The sequence below is a fragment of the Pinus tabuliformis genome, chromosome 3_1, assembly GCF_031772625.1.
Source record: "Pinus tabuliformis cultivar Carrire ecotype Pingquan chromosome 3_1, CPIR1, whole genome shotgun sequence".
Taxonomy (NCBI): Eukaryota; Viridiplantae; Streptophyta; class Pinopsida; order Pinales; family Pinaceae; genus Pinus; species Pinus tabuliformis.
In genome coordinates this window covers 204,433,953-204,452,812 of record NC_142301.1, presented here as the reverse complement: position 1 = coordinate 204,452,812, position 18,860 = coordinate 204,433,953, and positions in this window count along the sequence as shown.

The window sequence follows — 18,860 nt, the reverse complement described above, 5'->3', positions numbered from 1 at the left end:
CTAACAACTCTATCTCACATAAGATTAGAGCACAATGTTGGTGAGACCAATGAGTTATAGACACCTTAATCATTGTCTCTCAAGTTACATACCCACCTGGGTGTTCACTAAGTATGACCTTCTAGGACTATTCTTGTCTTGGGTTCCCAACCTTAAAACAATATCAATCCTCTTGCCTACTTTTGTCTTGGATGCCCTACACATCCTCAAAGAGTATCGGATTCTAGATGATTACCCAATCCTCCCATTCTTTCTTCCCAAGTGAAGACAAGAATGTTGTGTATATTCCTCTTAATTGAGGAATACATGCCCAAATTTCCTCTGACAATAAACTTTACCAAGCTCCTTTGTAGTTGGCAACTTGTTGGAACTCCCTCATAAATAGGGACTTGTCCATTCATCAACAACTTATTTTTCATGGGTCATTCATCTGCTTGATCTCCTTCTTTCCTTCAATATCACGAAGTCTTTGTTTGAACTTCTTCTTTGTAGGGCACCGGCCATTGATCACTTTCCTTCCTGATTTGTCATGTCATTTCTCCCTTCATGGAAATTGGACATCTTGATATATATCAAGTCATTTTTTCATCTAGTTGCTCCTTTGTCATCTTGTCTATGCTTCAGAATACTTATCACATGGATGCTTAGTTGGACTTGCTTGTTCCCATACTTTGATTTAGTAGCTCATCATGAATTTGTCCTGATATTACTTCAACATCAACTGGTTCTTTTGTTGGATGGCTTCTTCATCGTGACATCTTTGTAGAGTTGAATCAGTTATCTGCACCTTACTATCTCCAAGGTCTTCATAGGTGTCAAGGGTCCTTTGATCTTTTTCTTCCTTTGTTAGAGTTGTCATGCCTTCTTTTGGAAGATTTCTTTAATGGATCTTTTCAGATAGTAATTCTTTGGGATAATGGTGTTCTTCACATCCTTGATCTCTTTCTTCATTTTCTTCTTCTTGGATGATTAGTCAACCACCTTATACTCCTTATGGGAGCAGTTCTTTATGTTTACCTTCATTGCATTGTAGTACATGCCTTCGATCATGTCATTAGTGAAAGAGACCCTTTTATACTTGATCATGCCATGGAACTATTCCCATGACTCAATAATATATATACATGATGACATGACTTAACTTTGATGCATACATACCTCATCTTGATTCTTCTTTGATCATCTTGGCTTCATTTCATTGTCCTTGGTGTGGCCTTTCTTGCTTCATCTTTTCTTGCCTGCATATCATCCTTTTCTTGAATCCCATGAATGGGACTCCCAATGAAACATTTGATCTTGTTTATGAACCTTCTATTGAATATTATATCAGAGGATCTTGAAGACCCTCACCCTGCAAATGTTTCTTCTTTTTTATGATGGAGGCCTTCTAAGATTTTTAATCATGATAAATTATTCTTTCATTATGGATGAGGTCCTATAATAGATATGCTCCTTCTACATGAATATATTGAGCTATATATACCATGCTCCTATATTCTATAAGATATATTTAACCATGCATTCTATTATATTTCTACATGCTCCTATACTACTCAAAACTTTGAAAGAAGACTTTAAGTGAAGAGGTTGACTTAGTCATAGTAGAGATCTGAAGGATCTTCCTTCTTCTACTTCTTGTCTTCTTCTTTCACTTCTTAAGTTACATGAGCTTCTTCCCTTTTTATTTTGTTGTTTTTGTCCTTCTTAAGTTTAGGACAATCCCTTTTGTAGTGTCCATATTCTTAGCATCCAAAGCATTGGACTTTGGACATATCTCTATTGCTTGTTCTTCATGGACCAAATTTGTCAAATTTTCCCTTTCTCTTGGCCATGGTTGCAAATGCTTGCTCCTTTGATCCCACGTCATCCTTTTCTTTGAGTCTAGTTTCCTCTATCTTGCATAGAGACCATAGTTCACTTAGTGGAGTATCTTCCTTATTGGCATATATGCTTGATGTGAAGTTGCCCCAATCCTCAAGTATAGCATTGAGTACTACATTTTTCATTTCTCTATTAGACATGGCTTCTCCTAGCTCTTCAAGTTGATCCCTCATCTCAGATATCTTCATGAAGTATGGAGATATTCCTTCCTTTGATATCTTCATATTGTACAAATCATTTCGTAGAGATATCACTTCTCCAACTATGCTTACTGAGAATAGCTCTATTAGCTTGTCATAGATTTCTTTTGAGGTTTCAAATTTGGATACATAAGGAATGAGAGAGTCTTTTATGGATTCTATTAGAATCCTTTGAGATCTTGTCTCATCCTTATTGTACTTGGCTAAGGCTTGAGTTTGTTTCTTAGCAGGGATAGTGATATTCCCTTTGATGTGGTCTAGAAGTTCATTATGTTTGAGAAGTAAATAAATCCTCTTATTCCATGCAAGAAAGTTAGTGGTCCCAACTAATTTGTTTCTTTCCTTGAAAAAATACATTGAGGTATATTCAGGAGGGGACATATACTTACTTGATAGAGTTTGACATGTAGTGGACTTGCTTTCTTCTTGAAGACTTGATGGCTTGGCTTCCTTAGATATTGATGTTATTCAAGTTGCTTTCTCCAAATGGACTTGCTTGATGATGAAATTTTCTTGATGACTTGGCTTTGTCGTGATTTTCCTTTTGAATATGGTGTAGCTTGATGTAGTTACCTCTTTGATTTTCTCTTCTTGTAGGTTCCTTTATATAAGGTTTTTCTTCTTGCTTTGTAGTCTTACTTGATGAATGATAGATGGTAGACCTTATTGTCCTTGATGTGAGAATTCTTGGCTTGATGCTTCAACCTTGTAGATGTTATTGAGATGTCATTCCTTGATGAGTCACCTTATGAGTGTTCTTTAGATGCCCTTTCCTTGATGTGTCACCTTAGCTCTGATACCATGTTGTTGGCATTATGGTACAGGTTTGGAGCTATGGCACAGGTGTTGTCCTTGATGGCAACTCTATCTGGTGACAGATCTCAGTTCAGGCTTTCAGAATGAAGAAAAAGTCATATACGCAGGTTCATCTTGACAAAGTCGCGTATACACGTGGGTTAGACATTTCGAAGGCGCGTATGCGTATACACGCACTTTCATGCAAAGAAAAGCGCGTATATGTTGGAAAACTTACCTTTGGTCCGTGGTAGTTAGTCCTTGGTATTTGAACCTATGGTTTTGGACCATGGTATCTCGTCAGAAGGGTTGATCCCAAAGTATTGGGCCCGTGGTATTGTGTTATTATGGTTTTGGACCGTGGTATTGAGAAAGGCCCAAGACTATAAAAGAGGAAGGAGATCATTTGGCAAAGCATCTTTGGAATCAATTGAATATCTAACATGTGCTAGATATGAAACTTTTGTGATTGGGGTTATGGTGAAGATCTAGATCTGAATGAAGGACGAACCTAAGCGCATAAAGAAGGATAAGATCTATTGATGGGTCATAATCTTTAAGGCTTGAATGATAGTATCTTTGTATGATTTTGATCTGTTCTGTGAGGCGCACGCTTGATGTATAAATCTGATAATCTGGGTTAATTAGTATCTAACTGTTTGAAAGAGTGAATTATCCTTTATAGATCTGTACGCAGGTTCAGTGAAGCGAAGGCGCGTATACACGCAGGTTCAGTAAAGGCAAATTGCGTATACGCAGGTTGATCCACACACAGGAGCATATGCACACAAGTTTAAGGTTGTTTAAGTAGCGTATATGTGTTTTATTGTGATCTAGCTACCTCTGTTTGTTGTTGCAGTGTTCTGGGTTCAGAATTTGGTATATGGTTACTGTCACTGTGTTCTGGGTACAACTATTAAAGAAGTGTTTATTGTGATTCAGTTTTTGTTCGGTGAAAAGGAGATTGGTTGAAGCAAAAATTTTTGATGATTGATTGATGTTCATGGATCTAGTCTGAAAATTTATGAAACGTGGTCCCTGGAAGAAAGAGAAGGTTGTAGCCTTCAGTAGGCCAACACCTACGTACTAGTATCTTGGCTAGTACAAGAGCTAAGGGGGTTGTAGCTCCCTTCCAGGAGAAGCTGGAGAACGAGAGAGGGTTGTAGCTCTCTGCAGGTTGCAGCCTGCGTACTGGTAAAGGACTGCACCAGTACATTGTAAAAGGAAGTTTCTAATTAAAAGAAGATAGAGATGAATTGCAGCAGGTGGTTTTCACCCACATTGGGTTTCCACCTTATATCTTGTGTTCTTGTGTGTGATTTTCCTCTGCTCTGTTTTACTGTTTCTGGTTACTGGTTACTTGATTCTGATACACAGATTAATAATCATCATCTGAAAGATAAAGTAAATTATAAGTTTGCATTGTATACGCGGGTTTCCTTCTACATAGTTGCGTATATACGCGGTTTTAATTAACTGAAGTAGCGTATATCATCTGGATTTAAAAAAAAGGAATATTTGACTTGATAATACTTATTCACCCCCCACCCCTCTCAGTATTATTTCCAACAATTGGTATCAGAGCAGGTCCTTCTGAAGAAGCTTGATCGCTTGGAGGAAGATCCATCATCATGAGCAACTACGAGAGAGAAGCATCTATCAGGCCACTGATCTTTGATGGAACAAACTTCGTATATTGGAAGGTAAGAGTTACTTCCTATCTTCAATCACTTGGTACAGAAGTCTGGGATATCATAGATACAGGGTACACTTTTCCTTCAGCAACTCCTACAAATCCGGCTGAGAAGAAGAAATATGAAACAAATGCAAAAGCTGTCAATACCCTATTAGGATGCCTATCTCAATCAGAATTTGTCAAGGTTATGCAGTATAAATCCGCAAAATAAATATGGGACAAGATTGTTCTGAGCTATGAAGGAGATGAACAGGTAAAACAAGCAAAACTTCAAACCCTCAGGATTCAGTATGAAAATCTCAGAATGCACAATGATGAAAGTGTGGCTAACTATTTCCTTCGTGTAGATGAGATTGTTAATTGTATGAAAAACTTGGGTGAAGAAATAAAAGAGGTTGTTGTGGTTGAAAAAGTTCTAAGATCTTTGTCCCCTAGGTTTGAATCTAAAGTTTCTGCAATAGAAGAAAAGGAGAATCTTCGAAACCTTACCATGTCACAACTACACGGGATTCTAACTGCTTATGAAATGAGGAAAGGAGGACCATCAGACAGGAGAGAAGTAGCTTTCAAGGCTTCAGGCAAAGGAGACTACTATGAGTTAGGACATGCGTCAGAAGAGGAAGAAGAATCAAATTTTGTCAAAAACCTTCAACGGGGTACTGGAAGATTCAAAGGTAAGCTACCTTTCAAATGCTTTGCTTGTGGGAGAGTCGGTCACTATGCTGCCAAATGTCCTCATAAGGATAAAATTGACAAAGGGAAGGAACTTGTTAGATGGAACAAGAAACAAAATGTAACTAATAAAATTTACTACACTCATGAAGATAGTGATGGTCTTTCAAATAGTGATGAAGATGAACGAGGTAATAACTATAAACTTTTAATGGCTTTTGAAGATGATGATTACATGGATGCTATAGATGTGGATGGATTTTATGAAGAGATCTCTAGACTCAAAACATGTTTAGAAGAAAAGAATGTGATCATTGATACTCTACAATTCCAACTTGATGAAAAATAAAAATTTCTTGAGAAGTTAGAATGTGAAATTGTTGGCCTTAGAAAAGAAATTGAGAAAACAAAGGCTCTTAATCTTAAATTTGTTAAAGGATCTAAAACTCTGGATGAGATTATCAATATAAAGCATTCTCCACTAATCAAGACAGGTCTGGGGTATAATGGAGAAGCATCTCAAGCATCCACCTCAAAGAGTTATCTCGATGCAGCAAGGAGGAATGAGAAAAAGCCCAATGGAGATCACCAGGTAAAATAGGGACGAATTACATCAAGAATAAACAAAGACTACCAGGTAAATTAAGGGCAATCCACCTTAAGGGTGAACAAAAGCTACAACCAACCACAGGTAAAATCTTCTCAATTTGCCTCAAGGATGGATGACAATAGAAACTACAATCATTTGGCAGGTAGATTTGATAATCGCAGAAGTTTCTTCAATGGCCAATGTTTCTCTTGCCATAACTTTGGCCACAAAGCAGCTCAATGTGTTGCCTATAAAACAATCATGACTAGAGAATATCAAAAACAAAGATATGACTGGGATCACGAAAAGGACCTATAACAACTTTTTGGCCCTTGAAAATGAAATTGAATGTTCTATTTGTAATAACTTCGGTCATGAAGATTCTGAATGCAGGAGCAGGTTGCGGCAGACAAAGGAACAAGCCTCAAGCACCAAGACATGGAGAATAAAGGAACCACAACCAGAAAGATGTGGGATAGCTTTTTATGCAGAAGGACAGGAAAATCTATGGTACATCGACAGTGGATGTTCGAAGCATATGACAGGTGATAAAGAAAAACTTGAATCATATAGTGTTTTAGAAAAGGGAAAGAAGGTTTCTTTTGGAAATGATACCCCTACAGTCATAAAAGGAAGAGGCACTGCTCAGTTGAAAGAAAAGGTCAAAGCTATAAATTTTCTGTATGTTGATGGCTTGAAGCATAATCTACTGAGTGTCAGTCAGATGTGTGATCAAGGAACCGAGGTAATATTTCGATCAAATGGATGTAGTGTTCGTGATATTGATACAGGAAAAACAGTGATCAAAGGTAGAAGAACTCCAAATAATTTATACATATTTGAAGAAGGACAACAACAATGTTATTTGAGCAAGGATGATGAACACTGGTTATGGCACCGGAGGTTGGGGCATCTAAGCTTTTCACAAATAAGGAAAGCATGCAAATACCAGGCACTTCATGGTCTTCCAGATATCAAAATTCCAGACAACACAATATGCAAATCATGTCAGTTTGGTAAGCAAACCAGAACTAACTTCCCTGAGAAGGAAGGATCAGCTAGCAGGCCTCTTGAGCTAGTCCATACAGATGTATGTGGTGCATTTAGGACAAGGTCACCTCGAGGAGAAGAATACTTTATATTATTCATTGACGACTTCTCCAGGATGGTTTGGTTAGGACTTATGAAGCACAAAGATGAAGCATTCGAAAAATTCAAATCCTTCAAAGCCTTGGCTGAAAACGAATCAGATCACAAAATTAAGTGCCTCAGGTCCGATAGAGGTGGGGAGTTTACCTCAAATGAATTTTTCAATTTCTGTGAAGAACATGGAATAAGAAGGGAATTCTCTACAGCTAGGACTCCTCAGCAAAATGGAGTGGTGGAAAGGATGAACAGAACGGTCCAACAAATGGCTCGTGATATGCTTGATGAGTCTGGAACTCCCGCAACCTTCTGGGGTGAAGTTGCATTTGCTGCAGTTGTTATTCTCAACAAAACAAATGTCCGAGTAAACAACACTCAAACTCCTCATGATCTCTGGTATGGTGAGACTCCTTCGGTAAAGCATTTCAAAATTTTTGGAAGCAAATGCTATATTAAGAATAATGATGAACAGCTTGGAAAACTTGGACCTAGAGCAGATGAAGGCATTCTCCTTGGTTATTCTCCCCACAGCAAAGCATATAAGTGTTACAATAAAAGACTTGGAAGAATTGTTGATAGTATTGACGTAGTGGTTGATGAAAAAGGATACATTCCTAGGCAAGTAAATTATGAAATATCGAAGAGGATGAAGACTACTCTCCAAATCAGACTGATGATGAAGAAGAACCTCAAGAGGCACCAGAGGAACAGATAAGGATAGAAGAGAAGACTCCATCCAGGTACGTTCAGAAGAATCATCCAGAATCTCAGATTTTGGGGCAGAAAGAGGTAGGTGTACAAACAAGAAGAACAATTGCAGAAGCCTCAAGCTATTTGGCATTTCTCTCCTCCACTGAACCTGAAAATGTAAAAGAGGCATGCAAAGAAGAATGATGGGTCAACGCAATGGATGAAGAACTTGAGCAGATCGAAAAGAATAACACTTGGGAGTTGGTTCCTAGACCAAAAGATAAGAATGTCATACGGACAAAATGGATCTTTAAAAACAATTTGAATGAAAATGGGGGGTGATGGATGTATGTATTGAGTCTTTTGGTGATAGGCAGGTCTTTTATGATGTATAAGTCTTGGTTCTTCTTGAAGAACATATTTTTTTGCAGATCTTGTCTACAGTCAGGGGGAGCATGGTCAGCACAGCAGGGCAGAGATTTCAGCATGCACTCAGGGGGAGCACAACCCTTTGCCCTTGATGACAAAGGGGGAGAATGACTTTGAAGATCTTGGGTTGCCATCAAGTCCAAAGGGGGAGATTGTTGGCATTATGGTACAGGTTTGGAGCTATGGCACAGGTGTTGTCCTTGATGGCAACTCTATCTGGTGACAGATCTCAGTTTAGGCTTTCAGAATGAAGAAAAAGTCATATACGCAGGTTCATCTTGAAAAAGTCGTGTATACACGTGGGTTAGACATTTCGAAGACACATATGCGTATACATGCACTTTCATGCAAAGAAAAGCGCATATATGTTGGAAAACTTACCTTTGGTCCGTGGTAGTTAGTCCTTGGTATTTGAACCTATGGTTTTGGACCATGGTATCTCGTCAGAAGGGTTGATCCCAAAGTATTGGGCCCGTGGTATTGTGTTATTATGGTTTTGGACCGTGGTATTGAGAAAGGCCCAAGACTATAAAAGAGGAAGGAGATCATTTGGCAAAGCATCTTGGGAATCAATTGAATATCTAACATGTGTTAGATCTGAAACTTTTGTGATTGGGGTTATGGTGAAGATCTAGATCTGAGTGAAGGACAAACCTAAGCACATAAAGAAGGATAAGGTCTATTGATGGGTCATAATCTTTAAGGCTTGAATGATAGTATCTTTGTATGATTTTGATATGTTCTGTGAGGCGCACGCTTGATGTATAAATCTGATAATCTGGGTTAATTAGTATCTAACTGTTTGAAAGAGTGAATTATCCTTTATAGATATGTATGCAGGTTCAGAGAAGTGAAGGCGCGTATACACGCAGGTTCAGTAAAGGCAAACTGCGTATATGCAGGTTGCTCCACACACAGGAGCGTATGCATGCAGGTTTAAGGTTGTTTAAGTAGCGTATATGTGTTTTGTTGTGATCTAGCTGCCTATGTTTGTTGCTGCAGTGTTCTGGGTTCAGAATTTGGTATATGGTTACTGTCACTGTGTTCTGGGTACAGTTATCAGAGAAGTGTTTATTGTGATTCAGTTTTTGTTCGGTGAAAAGGAGATTGGTTGAAGCAGAAATTTTTGATGATTGATTGATGTTCATGGATCCACTCTGAAAATTTATGAAACGTGGTCCCTGGAAGAAAGATAAGGTTGTAGCCTTCAGTAGGCCAACACCTATGTACTAGTATCTTGGTTAGTACAAGAGCTAAGGGGGTTGTAGCTCCCTTCCAGGAGAAGTTGGAGAACGAGAGAGGGTTGCAGCTCTCTGCAGGTTGTAGCCTGCGTACTGGTAGAGGACTGCACCAATACATTGTAAAAGGAAGTTTCTAATTAAAAGAAGATAGAGACGAATTGCAGTAGGTGGTTTTCACGCACATTGGGTTTCCACCTTATATCTTGTGTTCTTGTGTGTGATTTTCCTCTGCTCTGTTTTACTGTTTCTGGTTACTGGTTACTTTATTCTGATACACAGATTAATAATCATTATCTGAAAGATAAAGTAAATTATAAGTTTGCATTATATACGCGGGTTTCCTTCTACATAGTTGCGTATATACGCGGTTTTAATCAACTGAAGTAGCGTATATCATCTGGATTTAAATAAAAGGAATATTTGACTTGATAATACTGATTCACCCCCCCCCCCCCCTCTCAGTATTATTTCCAACACATGTTGAAGAATCTAGGGCAATGAGGTATAGTAGGATTATTCTAGACTTGATAACAATTTGTGAAGATATTTTACAATTTATCTTGTTATCTTAATCTTCTTCTCTTATTATTAATGCATGTGTGTTTACTTCATCAAACTACTACCAAAAACATAAGAACAAGAACACAAGATGTTGGTTCTCTACTAGGGAAAAACCTCTCTCTCTTAGAGAGGAAAACCCTTTCATAAATTTCTCTTATTGAAGCTTCTTATTGATCAATGCCAAACCCTAGACCCTTGACAAGAATATCCTACAAGCACAATTCAAGTCCTTCCTTCTTCCTGCAGTTTGTTTCCCAGCACTTCGTCCTCCTTCTTCCGGAACTTCATTCCTCGGCACTTCGTCTTCCTTCCTTCTTCGACTAGAGATAGACCTTGTCTATGTGAGCTCTAGAAGAGATACTTATATTTTATACTTAGTGAAATCCTTCACCTATGGATACACCTTCCCTCTCTTGACCAACCGAGTTTCTTCTTGATGTGTAGTTGTAGGTTTGATGTGACAGCACAACAGCCCTAGTTTCACGCATGTGTGGGTGGTTTCCTTGAATATTAGGCTCCTTTGACCTTTTCTTGGGAGAGCCTCTCCTTCGATTGAGTAGGAGGCCTTATAAGCCTAACTTTCTAGCTCAAACGATAAGATATCTATGACTGTCATCTTATTGTTGATGTAACCACAAAATGTCCTTTATTTCTTGCATGTGTGACTATTTTTCACCCCAAAAATTGTCCCTTAAACTTCGTTTTATACTTCCCCTTCTTCGCTGCACTAGAGGCTCCTTAAACTTGAATTTTCTTCACCTTTTATCGGCTATATTTACCCGCTAATTTCAGAGGTGTGTTGGCTTGTCATTGGAGGAGTGGACAACCTCTATATATATAGGATTGTCCCTCCTTTAGGCCAACTTGAGGCCGACTTGAGGACAGTAGGCTGACTTCATTTTTCTTCTTCATTTCTTCTCCTTTGAAGATTTCGTTGCATGGAGAGGACTTGTCTTTGCTTGGAGGGATATTATTTGACTCTTATACAAATATATACATAGTGTAACATGCCCTTAAGGATCTTCAACATTTTATTTTGACTCTTTGACTCACCTATAACACTTTGACATGTGTTAGACCTATTTCAATGAGAAAGAAACTCATTGATAAATATAACAAAAATAATATTTATTTTCTTGAATAAATACAAATATCAAAAGTACATGCATGAAGACCGAACCTAGTTACACTTTCTTCAACACTAATGAAGGTTGTTCAAGGGCTCAGACAAGCAGTTCCCACTAGCTTTCTATCCTTGTAAGCTCGAAGGTCTAAATATTTTTGTGATATTTCTTCATGTCTTCCATTGCATTATAATCCAACGCAACATGCATTACCGAAGTGTCTAGAGGAGTGCCTTTGCTTGACACTTCTGGAGTGGTATACTTGATTTTATTGTTGGCAGAAGTGTTCTTTGCAGTGGAAACATTTCCAGACTTGTCCTGAGTGTTCTGAGTCACGTTGACAGGCAGTGTGATTTTTCTTAACAAGTGTTCCTTCAATTTTTGCCTCGTCAGCTCTTGTTCAGGAATAGGCCCTTAGCTCCTCAACTAGTATCGACAATTTTATTTTTTATTTGGGACCTCACTTAGCGGTGGTTCTTCAGTATTATTTTCCTTGGAAATGAACACACAGTTGGAAGTATTCAATGCATGTCTAATGCCCACAGTCCCTTCAGTCACATCAAATTCTTCCTTTTCTTTTGTTTTCTTAGTCTGCTCATTTAAATGTACTATATCAATGAAATGTGCGGCCAAATTGTTCATGTTGAGATTCTATTATGGGCATGTATTTCTGAATGATATTCTATATAAAAATAATATTATTGGTCCATGCCCATGCTTTCAACATTCAGCACGACATTCGAGCTTTGTACATACTTAGCCAACTAACTACTATTGTTTTTGTGGTTGTTAGTTCTTCTCAGGAAGTTGAACTTTGGGAGCTTGTTGCTGACAATGGTCTCAGTTCTCCTTTTCTTTAACTCTGCCAACTCATTGGATAGAGACTTGATGGTCCTAGTCAAGCTTTCCAAATCAATGGCTTCTTTATCCTTGGCCTTGTTTGAAAAGGCTTGAGACCTTTTTCTAGTCTCCTTGGAGTCTTTAGACGATTCATCATTGAAAATGACTCTAATTACACATAATTCCTTTTCAACTGTGATGGATTCTTTGAAATTTTGTGCCAAATTTTCTTTCACAACACTCTTTACAAACTGTGAAATGCTTGTCGGCAAGGCAAAAGTGTATTAATCAATCCTGATGGAGGCATGAGATGTCGTATCTAGAATAAATTGATTCAATACCCAATTGAACCTTTGATTAAAATCCTTGACCTTTTATTTTGCCCCCATATTCATATTCCCTAACTCCTTTAATAACATGGTTGGGGTTTTGTCATCGGCAAACTTTTCAAGGAACAACTTTTTAAATCCGCTCCAATTCTGAATTGAATTTGCGGGAAGAATATGATACCAAGCAGCCTCTCTACCATCTAACGTACAAGGAAAGAGTCTACATGTAACATCATCATAACGTACGTCGAGTGTTTACAATTGTAGGTATAAGTTATCCAAATGGTCCTCAGCTTTGATTGCCTTGTCAAGGTCATATTTCATTAAGAAATTTTTTGGGTGTCTTGGCATCTTATGTAAAATACCCAGAAGGGAAAGTGGGCCCTAAGTCATCCAATCTAGACCTTGGTCTACCATGTTCTTGTCTCTATACTCCTCCTCTTCTTCAAAACCTGAGGAATATTCTCCATGATTGTTTAACTCGTGGAAAGTGTCATCTGAGAGAATAACGTTGTCCCCATCCCCCCATTACAAGATGGAGGTTGCTTTTGTTTTTCTATTTTGTCTCTAGATTCTAGTAACTCTTCAAGGGTATACAAAACCAAATATTGCATTGTATAAACCATTATCCCAATGGGAGTTGTTTCTTTCTTATTCAGAAAAATAAGGAAGATTATGTGCTCCAGGAATTAATCCAATAACCTTCGCAAAGCGACGGGTTATAGGCCGAATTTCTTGGATGTGCTCATAAGAAACTTTGCAGATTTTTTCAGGGTCAAGCTAAGAAGATCCTCCTTCTTTATGAATGTGAGTCGGAGAGGTGCTAGGAATTTTTTTGCCTTGTCCATAGGAAGTATGTTGTGGGTGGGTGGAGTTATCAACCATAAAAATCATGTCACCCTCCTTCTACTTCCAGAAATGTTGACAGTGTTGGATCTACCAACATTCAAATGGGTCTCCCTGATATAAAGTCCCAATTATACCTCACACCATTTGGTGTAGGATCCCCATCTAGAATACTGCATGATTTTCATTTAATTAAAGATTTTCCTTGGACTTAGCTGCCAACAATAGAGATAATTGCATATGTGCCTTCGAAAAGAAAGTAGGTGTGCCCGGTGAATGTTTAGTTACAGGTGTGTCAAGGTTTTGATACTATGGAGGAGAAATAAAGTGATCCTATAGGAGAGAGGTAATAGTACCACCCTAGCAGATATGCACGCAAACAAGAAAGATTTGTCTAAAATCAAGGGAATATTCCATGAATATGAGATGATCATTACAACCATTACAGCACATTCTCAATATGATAAGCACTAAAATAACCAAAATAGTTCAACTACATTAGTACAGGTGAAAACAAACATGAACCATAAACATTTACAAAATAGTATTACAAATATTCATAATCCTTGCATGAAGGACGTGTTGGCCATCAGGCTTCAAATATTAAGTAAAAGTTCCAAGACGCAGGAATAGAACAAACACCACTAGCTCCAATAGTGGAGCGTTGGAGCCACTACTTGCTCCCCAAAATAACTAACTTTGTCTCTTTAATGCCTTATGGTAGAAGCCAAGGTGAAAGCTAATTTTCTTGTATAATGAGGATGTATATATAACAAATGGGTTGATCCTTCACCTCCCTTGTGACCCTTGGACTACCTTCATGATTGTTTGACTTCCCAATGACTTTTCAACTCTTACATGAATCTTTACATTCTGTACATGTCCTTTGGACTTCCACTTTACAATACATTTGAAATAAGAATTTACATAATCCAAAAAATGATGTGGCACATGATGACTCATGACATGACATGACACTAATGACATGGATTGTATGATGACATGGCAATGTCAATCCATTCTTTTTTTTTTCTTGATTTGCATCTCCTTGAAGATAGAACATGATCTCTTCTTCCATCTCCATATGGCTAAAGATGAGGAGTCTTTAGTGTTATTAGATCTTGAGTTGTTGTTGCAAACTGATGTCCCTTTGCTTCCGCCTGATTGATCAACTTTTATTTGCAAATACAAAGGTGTCTTCTACCATGGTCTCCTTCTTCATCTCCTTCTTCATCATCCTGCCATAGCATGATAGAGTACCTTCATCTACAATTCACTCATGACAAGATGAAATCAATCTGATAAACCCCTAGTCTAATATTTTTCATGATGATCCACTGACTGAGCTGGAACTTGGTGGCAGGCTGAGGAGAAGACTCAGGGACTACATAATTGCACAGCTTAGGAAGTCAAGGGTTAGGACTAAACCTTAAGACTGCACAATGTTTAGTTCAAGCTAGACTAGGCTTGAGGATTGCGCAGTTGAGAGATTCAAGGATCTATCATGATGGCTTGAGCATTGATACTGCGCAATGTGAGGTTCATGCCCAGCTAGAGGAGAAACTTGTGCAGTTATGGAGCTCAAGGGTTGGGCTTAATCACTGAGATTATGTAGTGTGCAGTTCCGGGAGGCAGAGACTATGCATTGTGCAATTACAAGAGACAAGGTTGATTCTTAAGGGTTGATAATGTGAAATGTGCAGTTCAGGAAGGCTAAAAGAGGCTAAGTGGCCCAGTCGAGGAGTTTTCCTAATTTGACTAATTGTCAAACTAGTGAAAGGAAGATAAGTAAAATCATGACTCTAAACATGATCACACACTTAGATCACTTGACGAAACAATGTGAAATACTCAGACTGCATGAATAACATTCTTTCCTCAATGCAACAAATTTGCGACGACCTACACCAAGTACGACACCAAAGATACACTTTTTGATGACCGTGACGACACTTGTGTGACAATTCTTGAAACTTTTGAAATGAGTGTGATACATGTTTACATGGTAATACAAACTCATTTACACAAAGGTGACCCCTTGCAACCAACAAAACTATATTTCGTGCATTGTGTGACACTCCACACGTTAAAAGACAACACTTGATTTTCTTGCAAATGGGACAAGGACACTTAGAGAAAATAAATGCAATAACTCTTATTCTTCCAACGACAAAATGCAAAGTAATAGGCTTTGGAATTTGGAGGGTGTTGTAGCAGCGAAAACAGGTATATACTACAGAGGGTTGAGATATCCATTTGAGATCCAAGTAAGAAACTTGGAGTGAAGGTCAAGAAGAGACCTTAGCTCCAAGAATACCTACAATATGGAGTTACAGGGAGTCAGGATTCAGAGGGAGTAAGTAAGTTCATGAGGTAGTTAGAAAACTTAGAGGGAGTTAGTAACTCAAAGGAAGACACTTTGCTCCTATTGTTAGAGTTTGTAGCTCATGCAAATACTTTAGAGGATTGAGATAGCCATTAGAGGTCTAAGAAAGAAACTTGGATTGAAGTTCAAGTAGATACCTTTAAGGTCGAGAATGATTGTGATATGGATTCAAAGGGAGTTATGTTTCAGAGGGAGTGGGTTGGCTCAAAAAGGAGTTACTATTTAGAGGGAGTTAGTAGACTCATAGGGAGTCAGTATCTTAGAGGAAGACAATGGTACAAGATGGCGATGTAGGATGCTCAAGAGTGAGAGACTTCTAGGAGTAGGGTTTCTTCGAAGAAAGGTCCTTGTCATACAACGAGAATTTCTTATGTGTCATATGGAGCAGTTGTGGTAATGGATCAAGGGTGGAAATGTGTACCAAGTTTGAAGGATAGGCCACTTCCAGGTGGTATTGTGAGAATACATCCCTCACTAAGAGGGACTATTGGTGTTTTAGGTAGCATCAGGAGTATTCTCACATGTGGAGAAAGTGGGATAAGTAATAGGGATTTTCACCCATAAACCCATGGTATTACCCATGGTATTCTTATGACCCATGGTATTACTCATGATATTTTGATGACCCATGGTATTGCACCCCTTGGAGAAGTATAATGGTGATAAATTCATTATTGTTTTCTTGTGGCTTGGAAAGAGAGTCGAGAGGAAAAAGAAGCGTTGATAGAGCTGGAAGGACCAAGCAGTTTGAGTAAGGCCAGCATGAATGAGCAGGGCCAAGATAGTTAAGAGGGATGAGAGAGCCTATGGTAGGCCTCAGATATATAAAGGGTTGAGAGAGACTATGGCAGGCCTCAAATCTGTGGAAGGCTTGATTGGGCCTCATATATATGGAAGGGTCAAGTAGGCATCATATTAATGGCTTAGCCAGGAGGGTCAAGAGGGCTATATGGATCAAAAATGGCTGAGATGGATGAGCAGGTTCGAGAGGGTCAGGCAGACTAAGAGAGCTAGTAAGGGTAGAGGATAAGGAGTAAGAGGATCCGAAGGTTGAGTATGGACTATCAACACTAGAATTAGGGAAAAAACCCATATATTTGGAGGAGGAGAAAGATGTTCCTTCAAGCTCTACCAGGAAGACTCAGAGATAGGTTTGAGAAGTAGACATACCATAGAATGGCACTAGCCTAAAGAACAAGTGTGTGATAATCCAGTTTGTCAGTTTCGAGGAAGGTGCAAGGAGCAACAAGGGAGATACATCTAAATCAACCAAGGAATATCAAAGGATAGATCTAAGGTTTGATTAAGTGTATAAATCTAGGTTTAGTTTTGTATATGTAATTCCTCATTCAGACCATTATCTAAGTAGGTTTTGAAATAATTTAATGAAGAACTATTGGTTGGGAATAATGTGTGTGTAATATGTTTATTATTTATAATCTAATTGTTGGTTATATAAGTTTCATTGTGCATAATTTGTTTTTGGTTTGGCACATCAGTGTGCTTCAATTAACTACTTGGGTTAAAGTTAATTTGAAACTATTGCCAAATTTGGTATGTGTGTGTTTGTGTGTATTGAGTCTACTACCCATAGAATTCTAACATGGTATGTGAGCATGGTCTCTAAGATAGGAAATTGGATCTGACATTTGCATAGGTGATAGCTCTAAGAGGGAGTTATAGGAACTGTTGTAGGTAGCAGCAGTGTTTTAAAGACCCATGCCAAGAGACTTCATTAAGCAAAGAATACTACTTATGAAGTCCAAGATCAATGGGCCTAGTGAGACATGAATAAAAATCCAATCAATAGTATAATTATTGAGCATAGGATAGTGTGCAAGTTTGCAAGGGATGCAACTTAGGTTAGTTGTAAGTCTAAGTAGGAGATCAAGGGAAAGAGCAATCATCAAGAAGTAGCCATTTGGTACATGTGACACCAATAGGTTTTCTAATGTGTAGGTATTGTGAACATTTAGGTTGTGAGTGTTAGTAAGGTTCTTCTAGATTGCAATAGTAGATGAAGAAGAGTGTAGGTTGATTCAAGAGATTTCTAGTTCGTTGAATTGTTGGAGATTAAAAGTCCCTTAACCAAAAAGCAGGTTGATTTATTGGCAAGGTTCATTTTCCAAGGCCAAATTTCCTATAACAATAAAGGTTGTGTGAGGAGAAGATGTAGGGCCAATTTCTTGGTCAATATGTGGGTCAAAATTCTCCAAGCCAAATTTCTTCAGAGGTAGATTTCTAGTGTGCCAAAATTCCTAGGGTTGAATTCTTCTAGTGGGGCCAAGTTATAATTTCCAGCCATTGCATATTTCCTTAGTTGCAACAGGAGGTTTCATTGCAAATACAGTGAGGACCAATAGGGCTACACACGCTACATGAGAAAGAATTTGGACAAGTGGGTGTAGTAGCACACAAGCTGCAAAGAGGCCATGCCAATACCATGAGCAGGATTGTGTTGACATGGCGAATGTTCATTATACAAACAAGGGGAACTAACACGATCACAAACCCCAATTAGGCCTGCTTTCGTTTGGGATGGCTAGTTTCAATGGGTTTTAAGGGACCTAGTGAACTATAATAGAGGTTCAAAGATTGCTTTTGGGCAGAAGGCTTCAATTAAATCAACAAACTAAAACAGCTAACGACTCTGTATTAAATCCTATCTACACTTCCTTTAACTAATCTAGTCTATGTCCTAAATATCCTAATCTATACTGCAAGAACATGAAAAAGGGAGGTTAAACATCATATATGAATTCCAAGTCTAAATGAATCAATTACTAGTTCATATAAGAACAAAGCTGCACTAATACTTAATTATAATCCAATCATTCCTATAGGAATACACATTCCATTTATGGAAGAGGAGCTTGCAACAGATGTCTAACAGAGTTTTGAGTCAGCAACCTTTCATGTTTTAACCATGATATTGAATCAAATTCAAGTAACTAGGCATAACCATGAGTTGTAAGTCATCAATATGCACAATAAAAATATACATTTGCATTTATACCAGCGACAACATTCTGATCAAAACACATGATAAAAAAAAAAGGAAAATCCATCTAAAACACAGGCTCTTTATTGAGCTAAATAGTCTTTCTTTATTCACAATAATCAAAGTTGTCCTTCCCAAACCAAAAATTCCCTTCTCATCTTCGGAGGTAATACTTATGCAAAACCCCGTGACTTTTGGTCTTCCCTGCCTCTTCATCTCCCCCCACTATTTTCGATATACAAACCGAGTATACAGAGATAGGATCATCATCGTAACTGCTAACACGTAGAAAGCATATCTGTTGGAGCTCTTTGTTTCATGAGGAAGTGAACAGATGTTGATAAAAGGGGTGACTGTGTGTCCCCTCCCCATGATGAAAACCGTGATAGCTTTTCTTTCGGAATGCACAGGCAATGCATGGGATTCCGACCTAG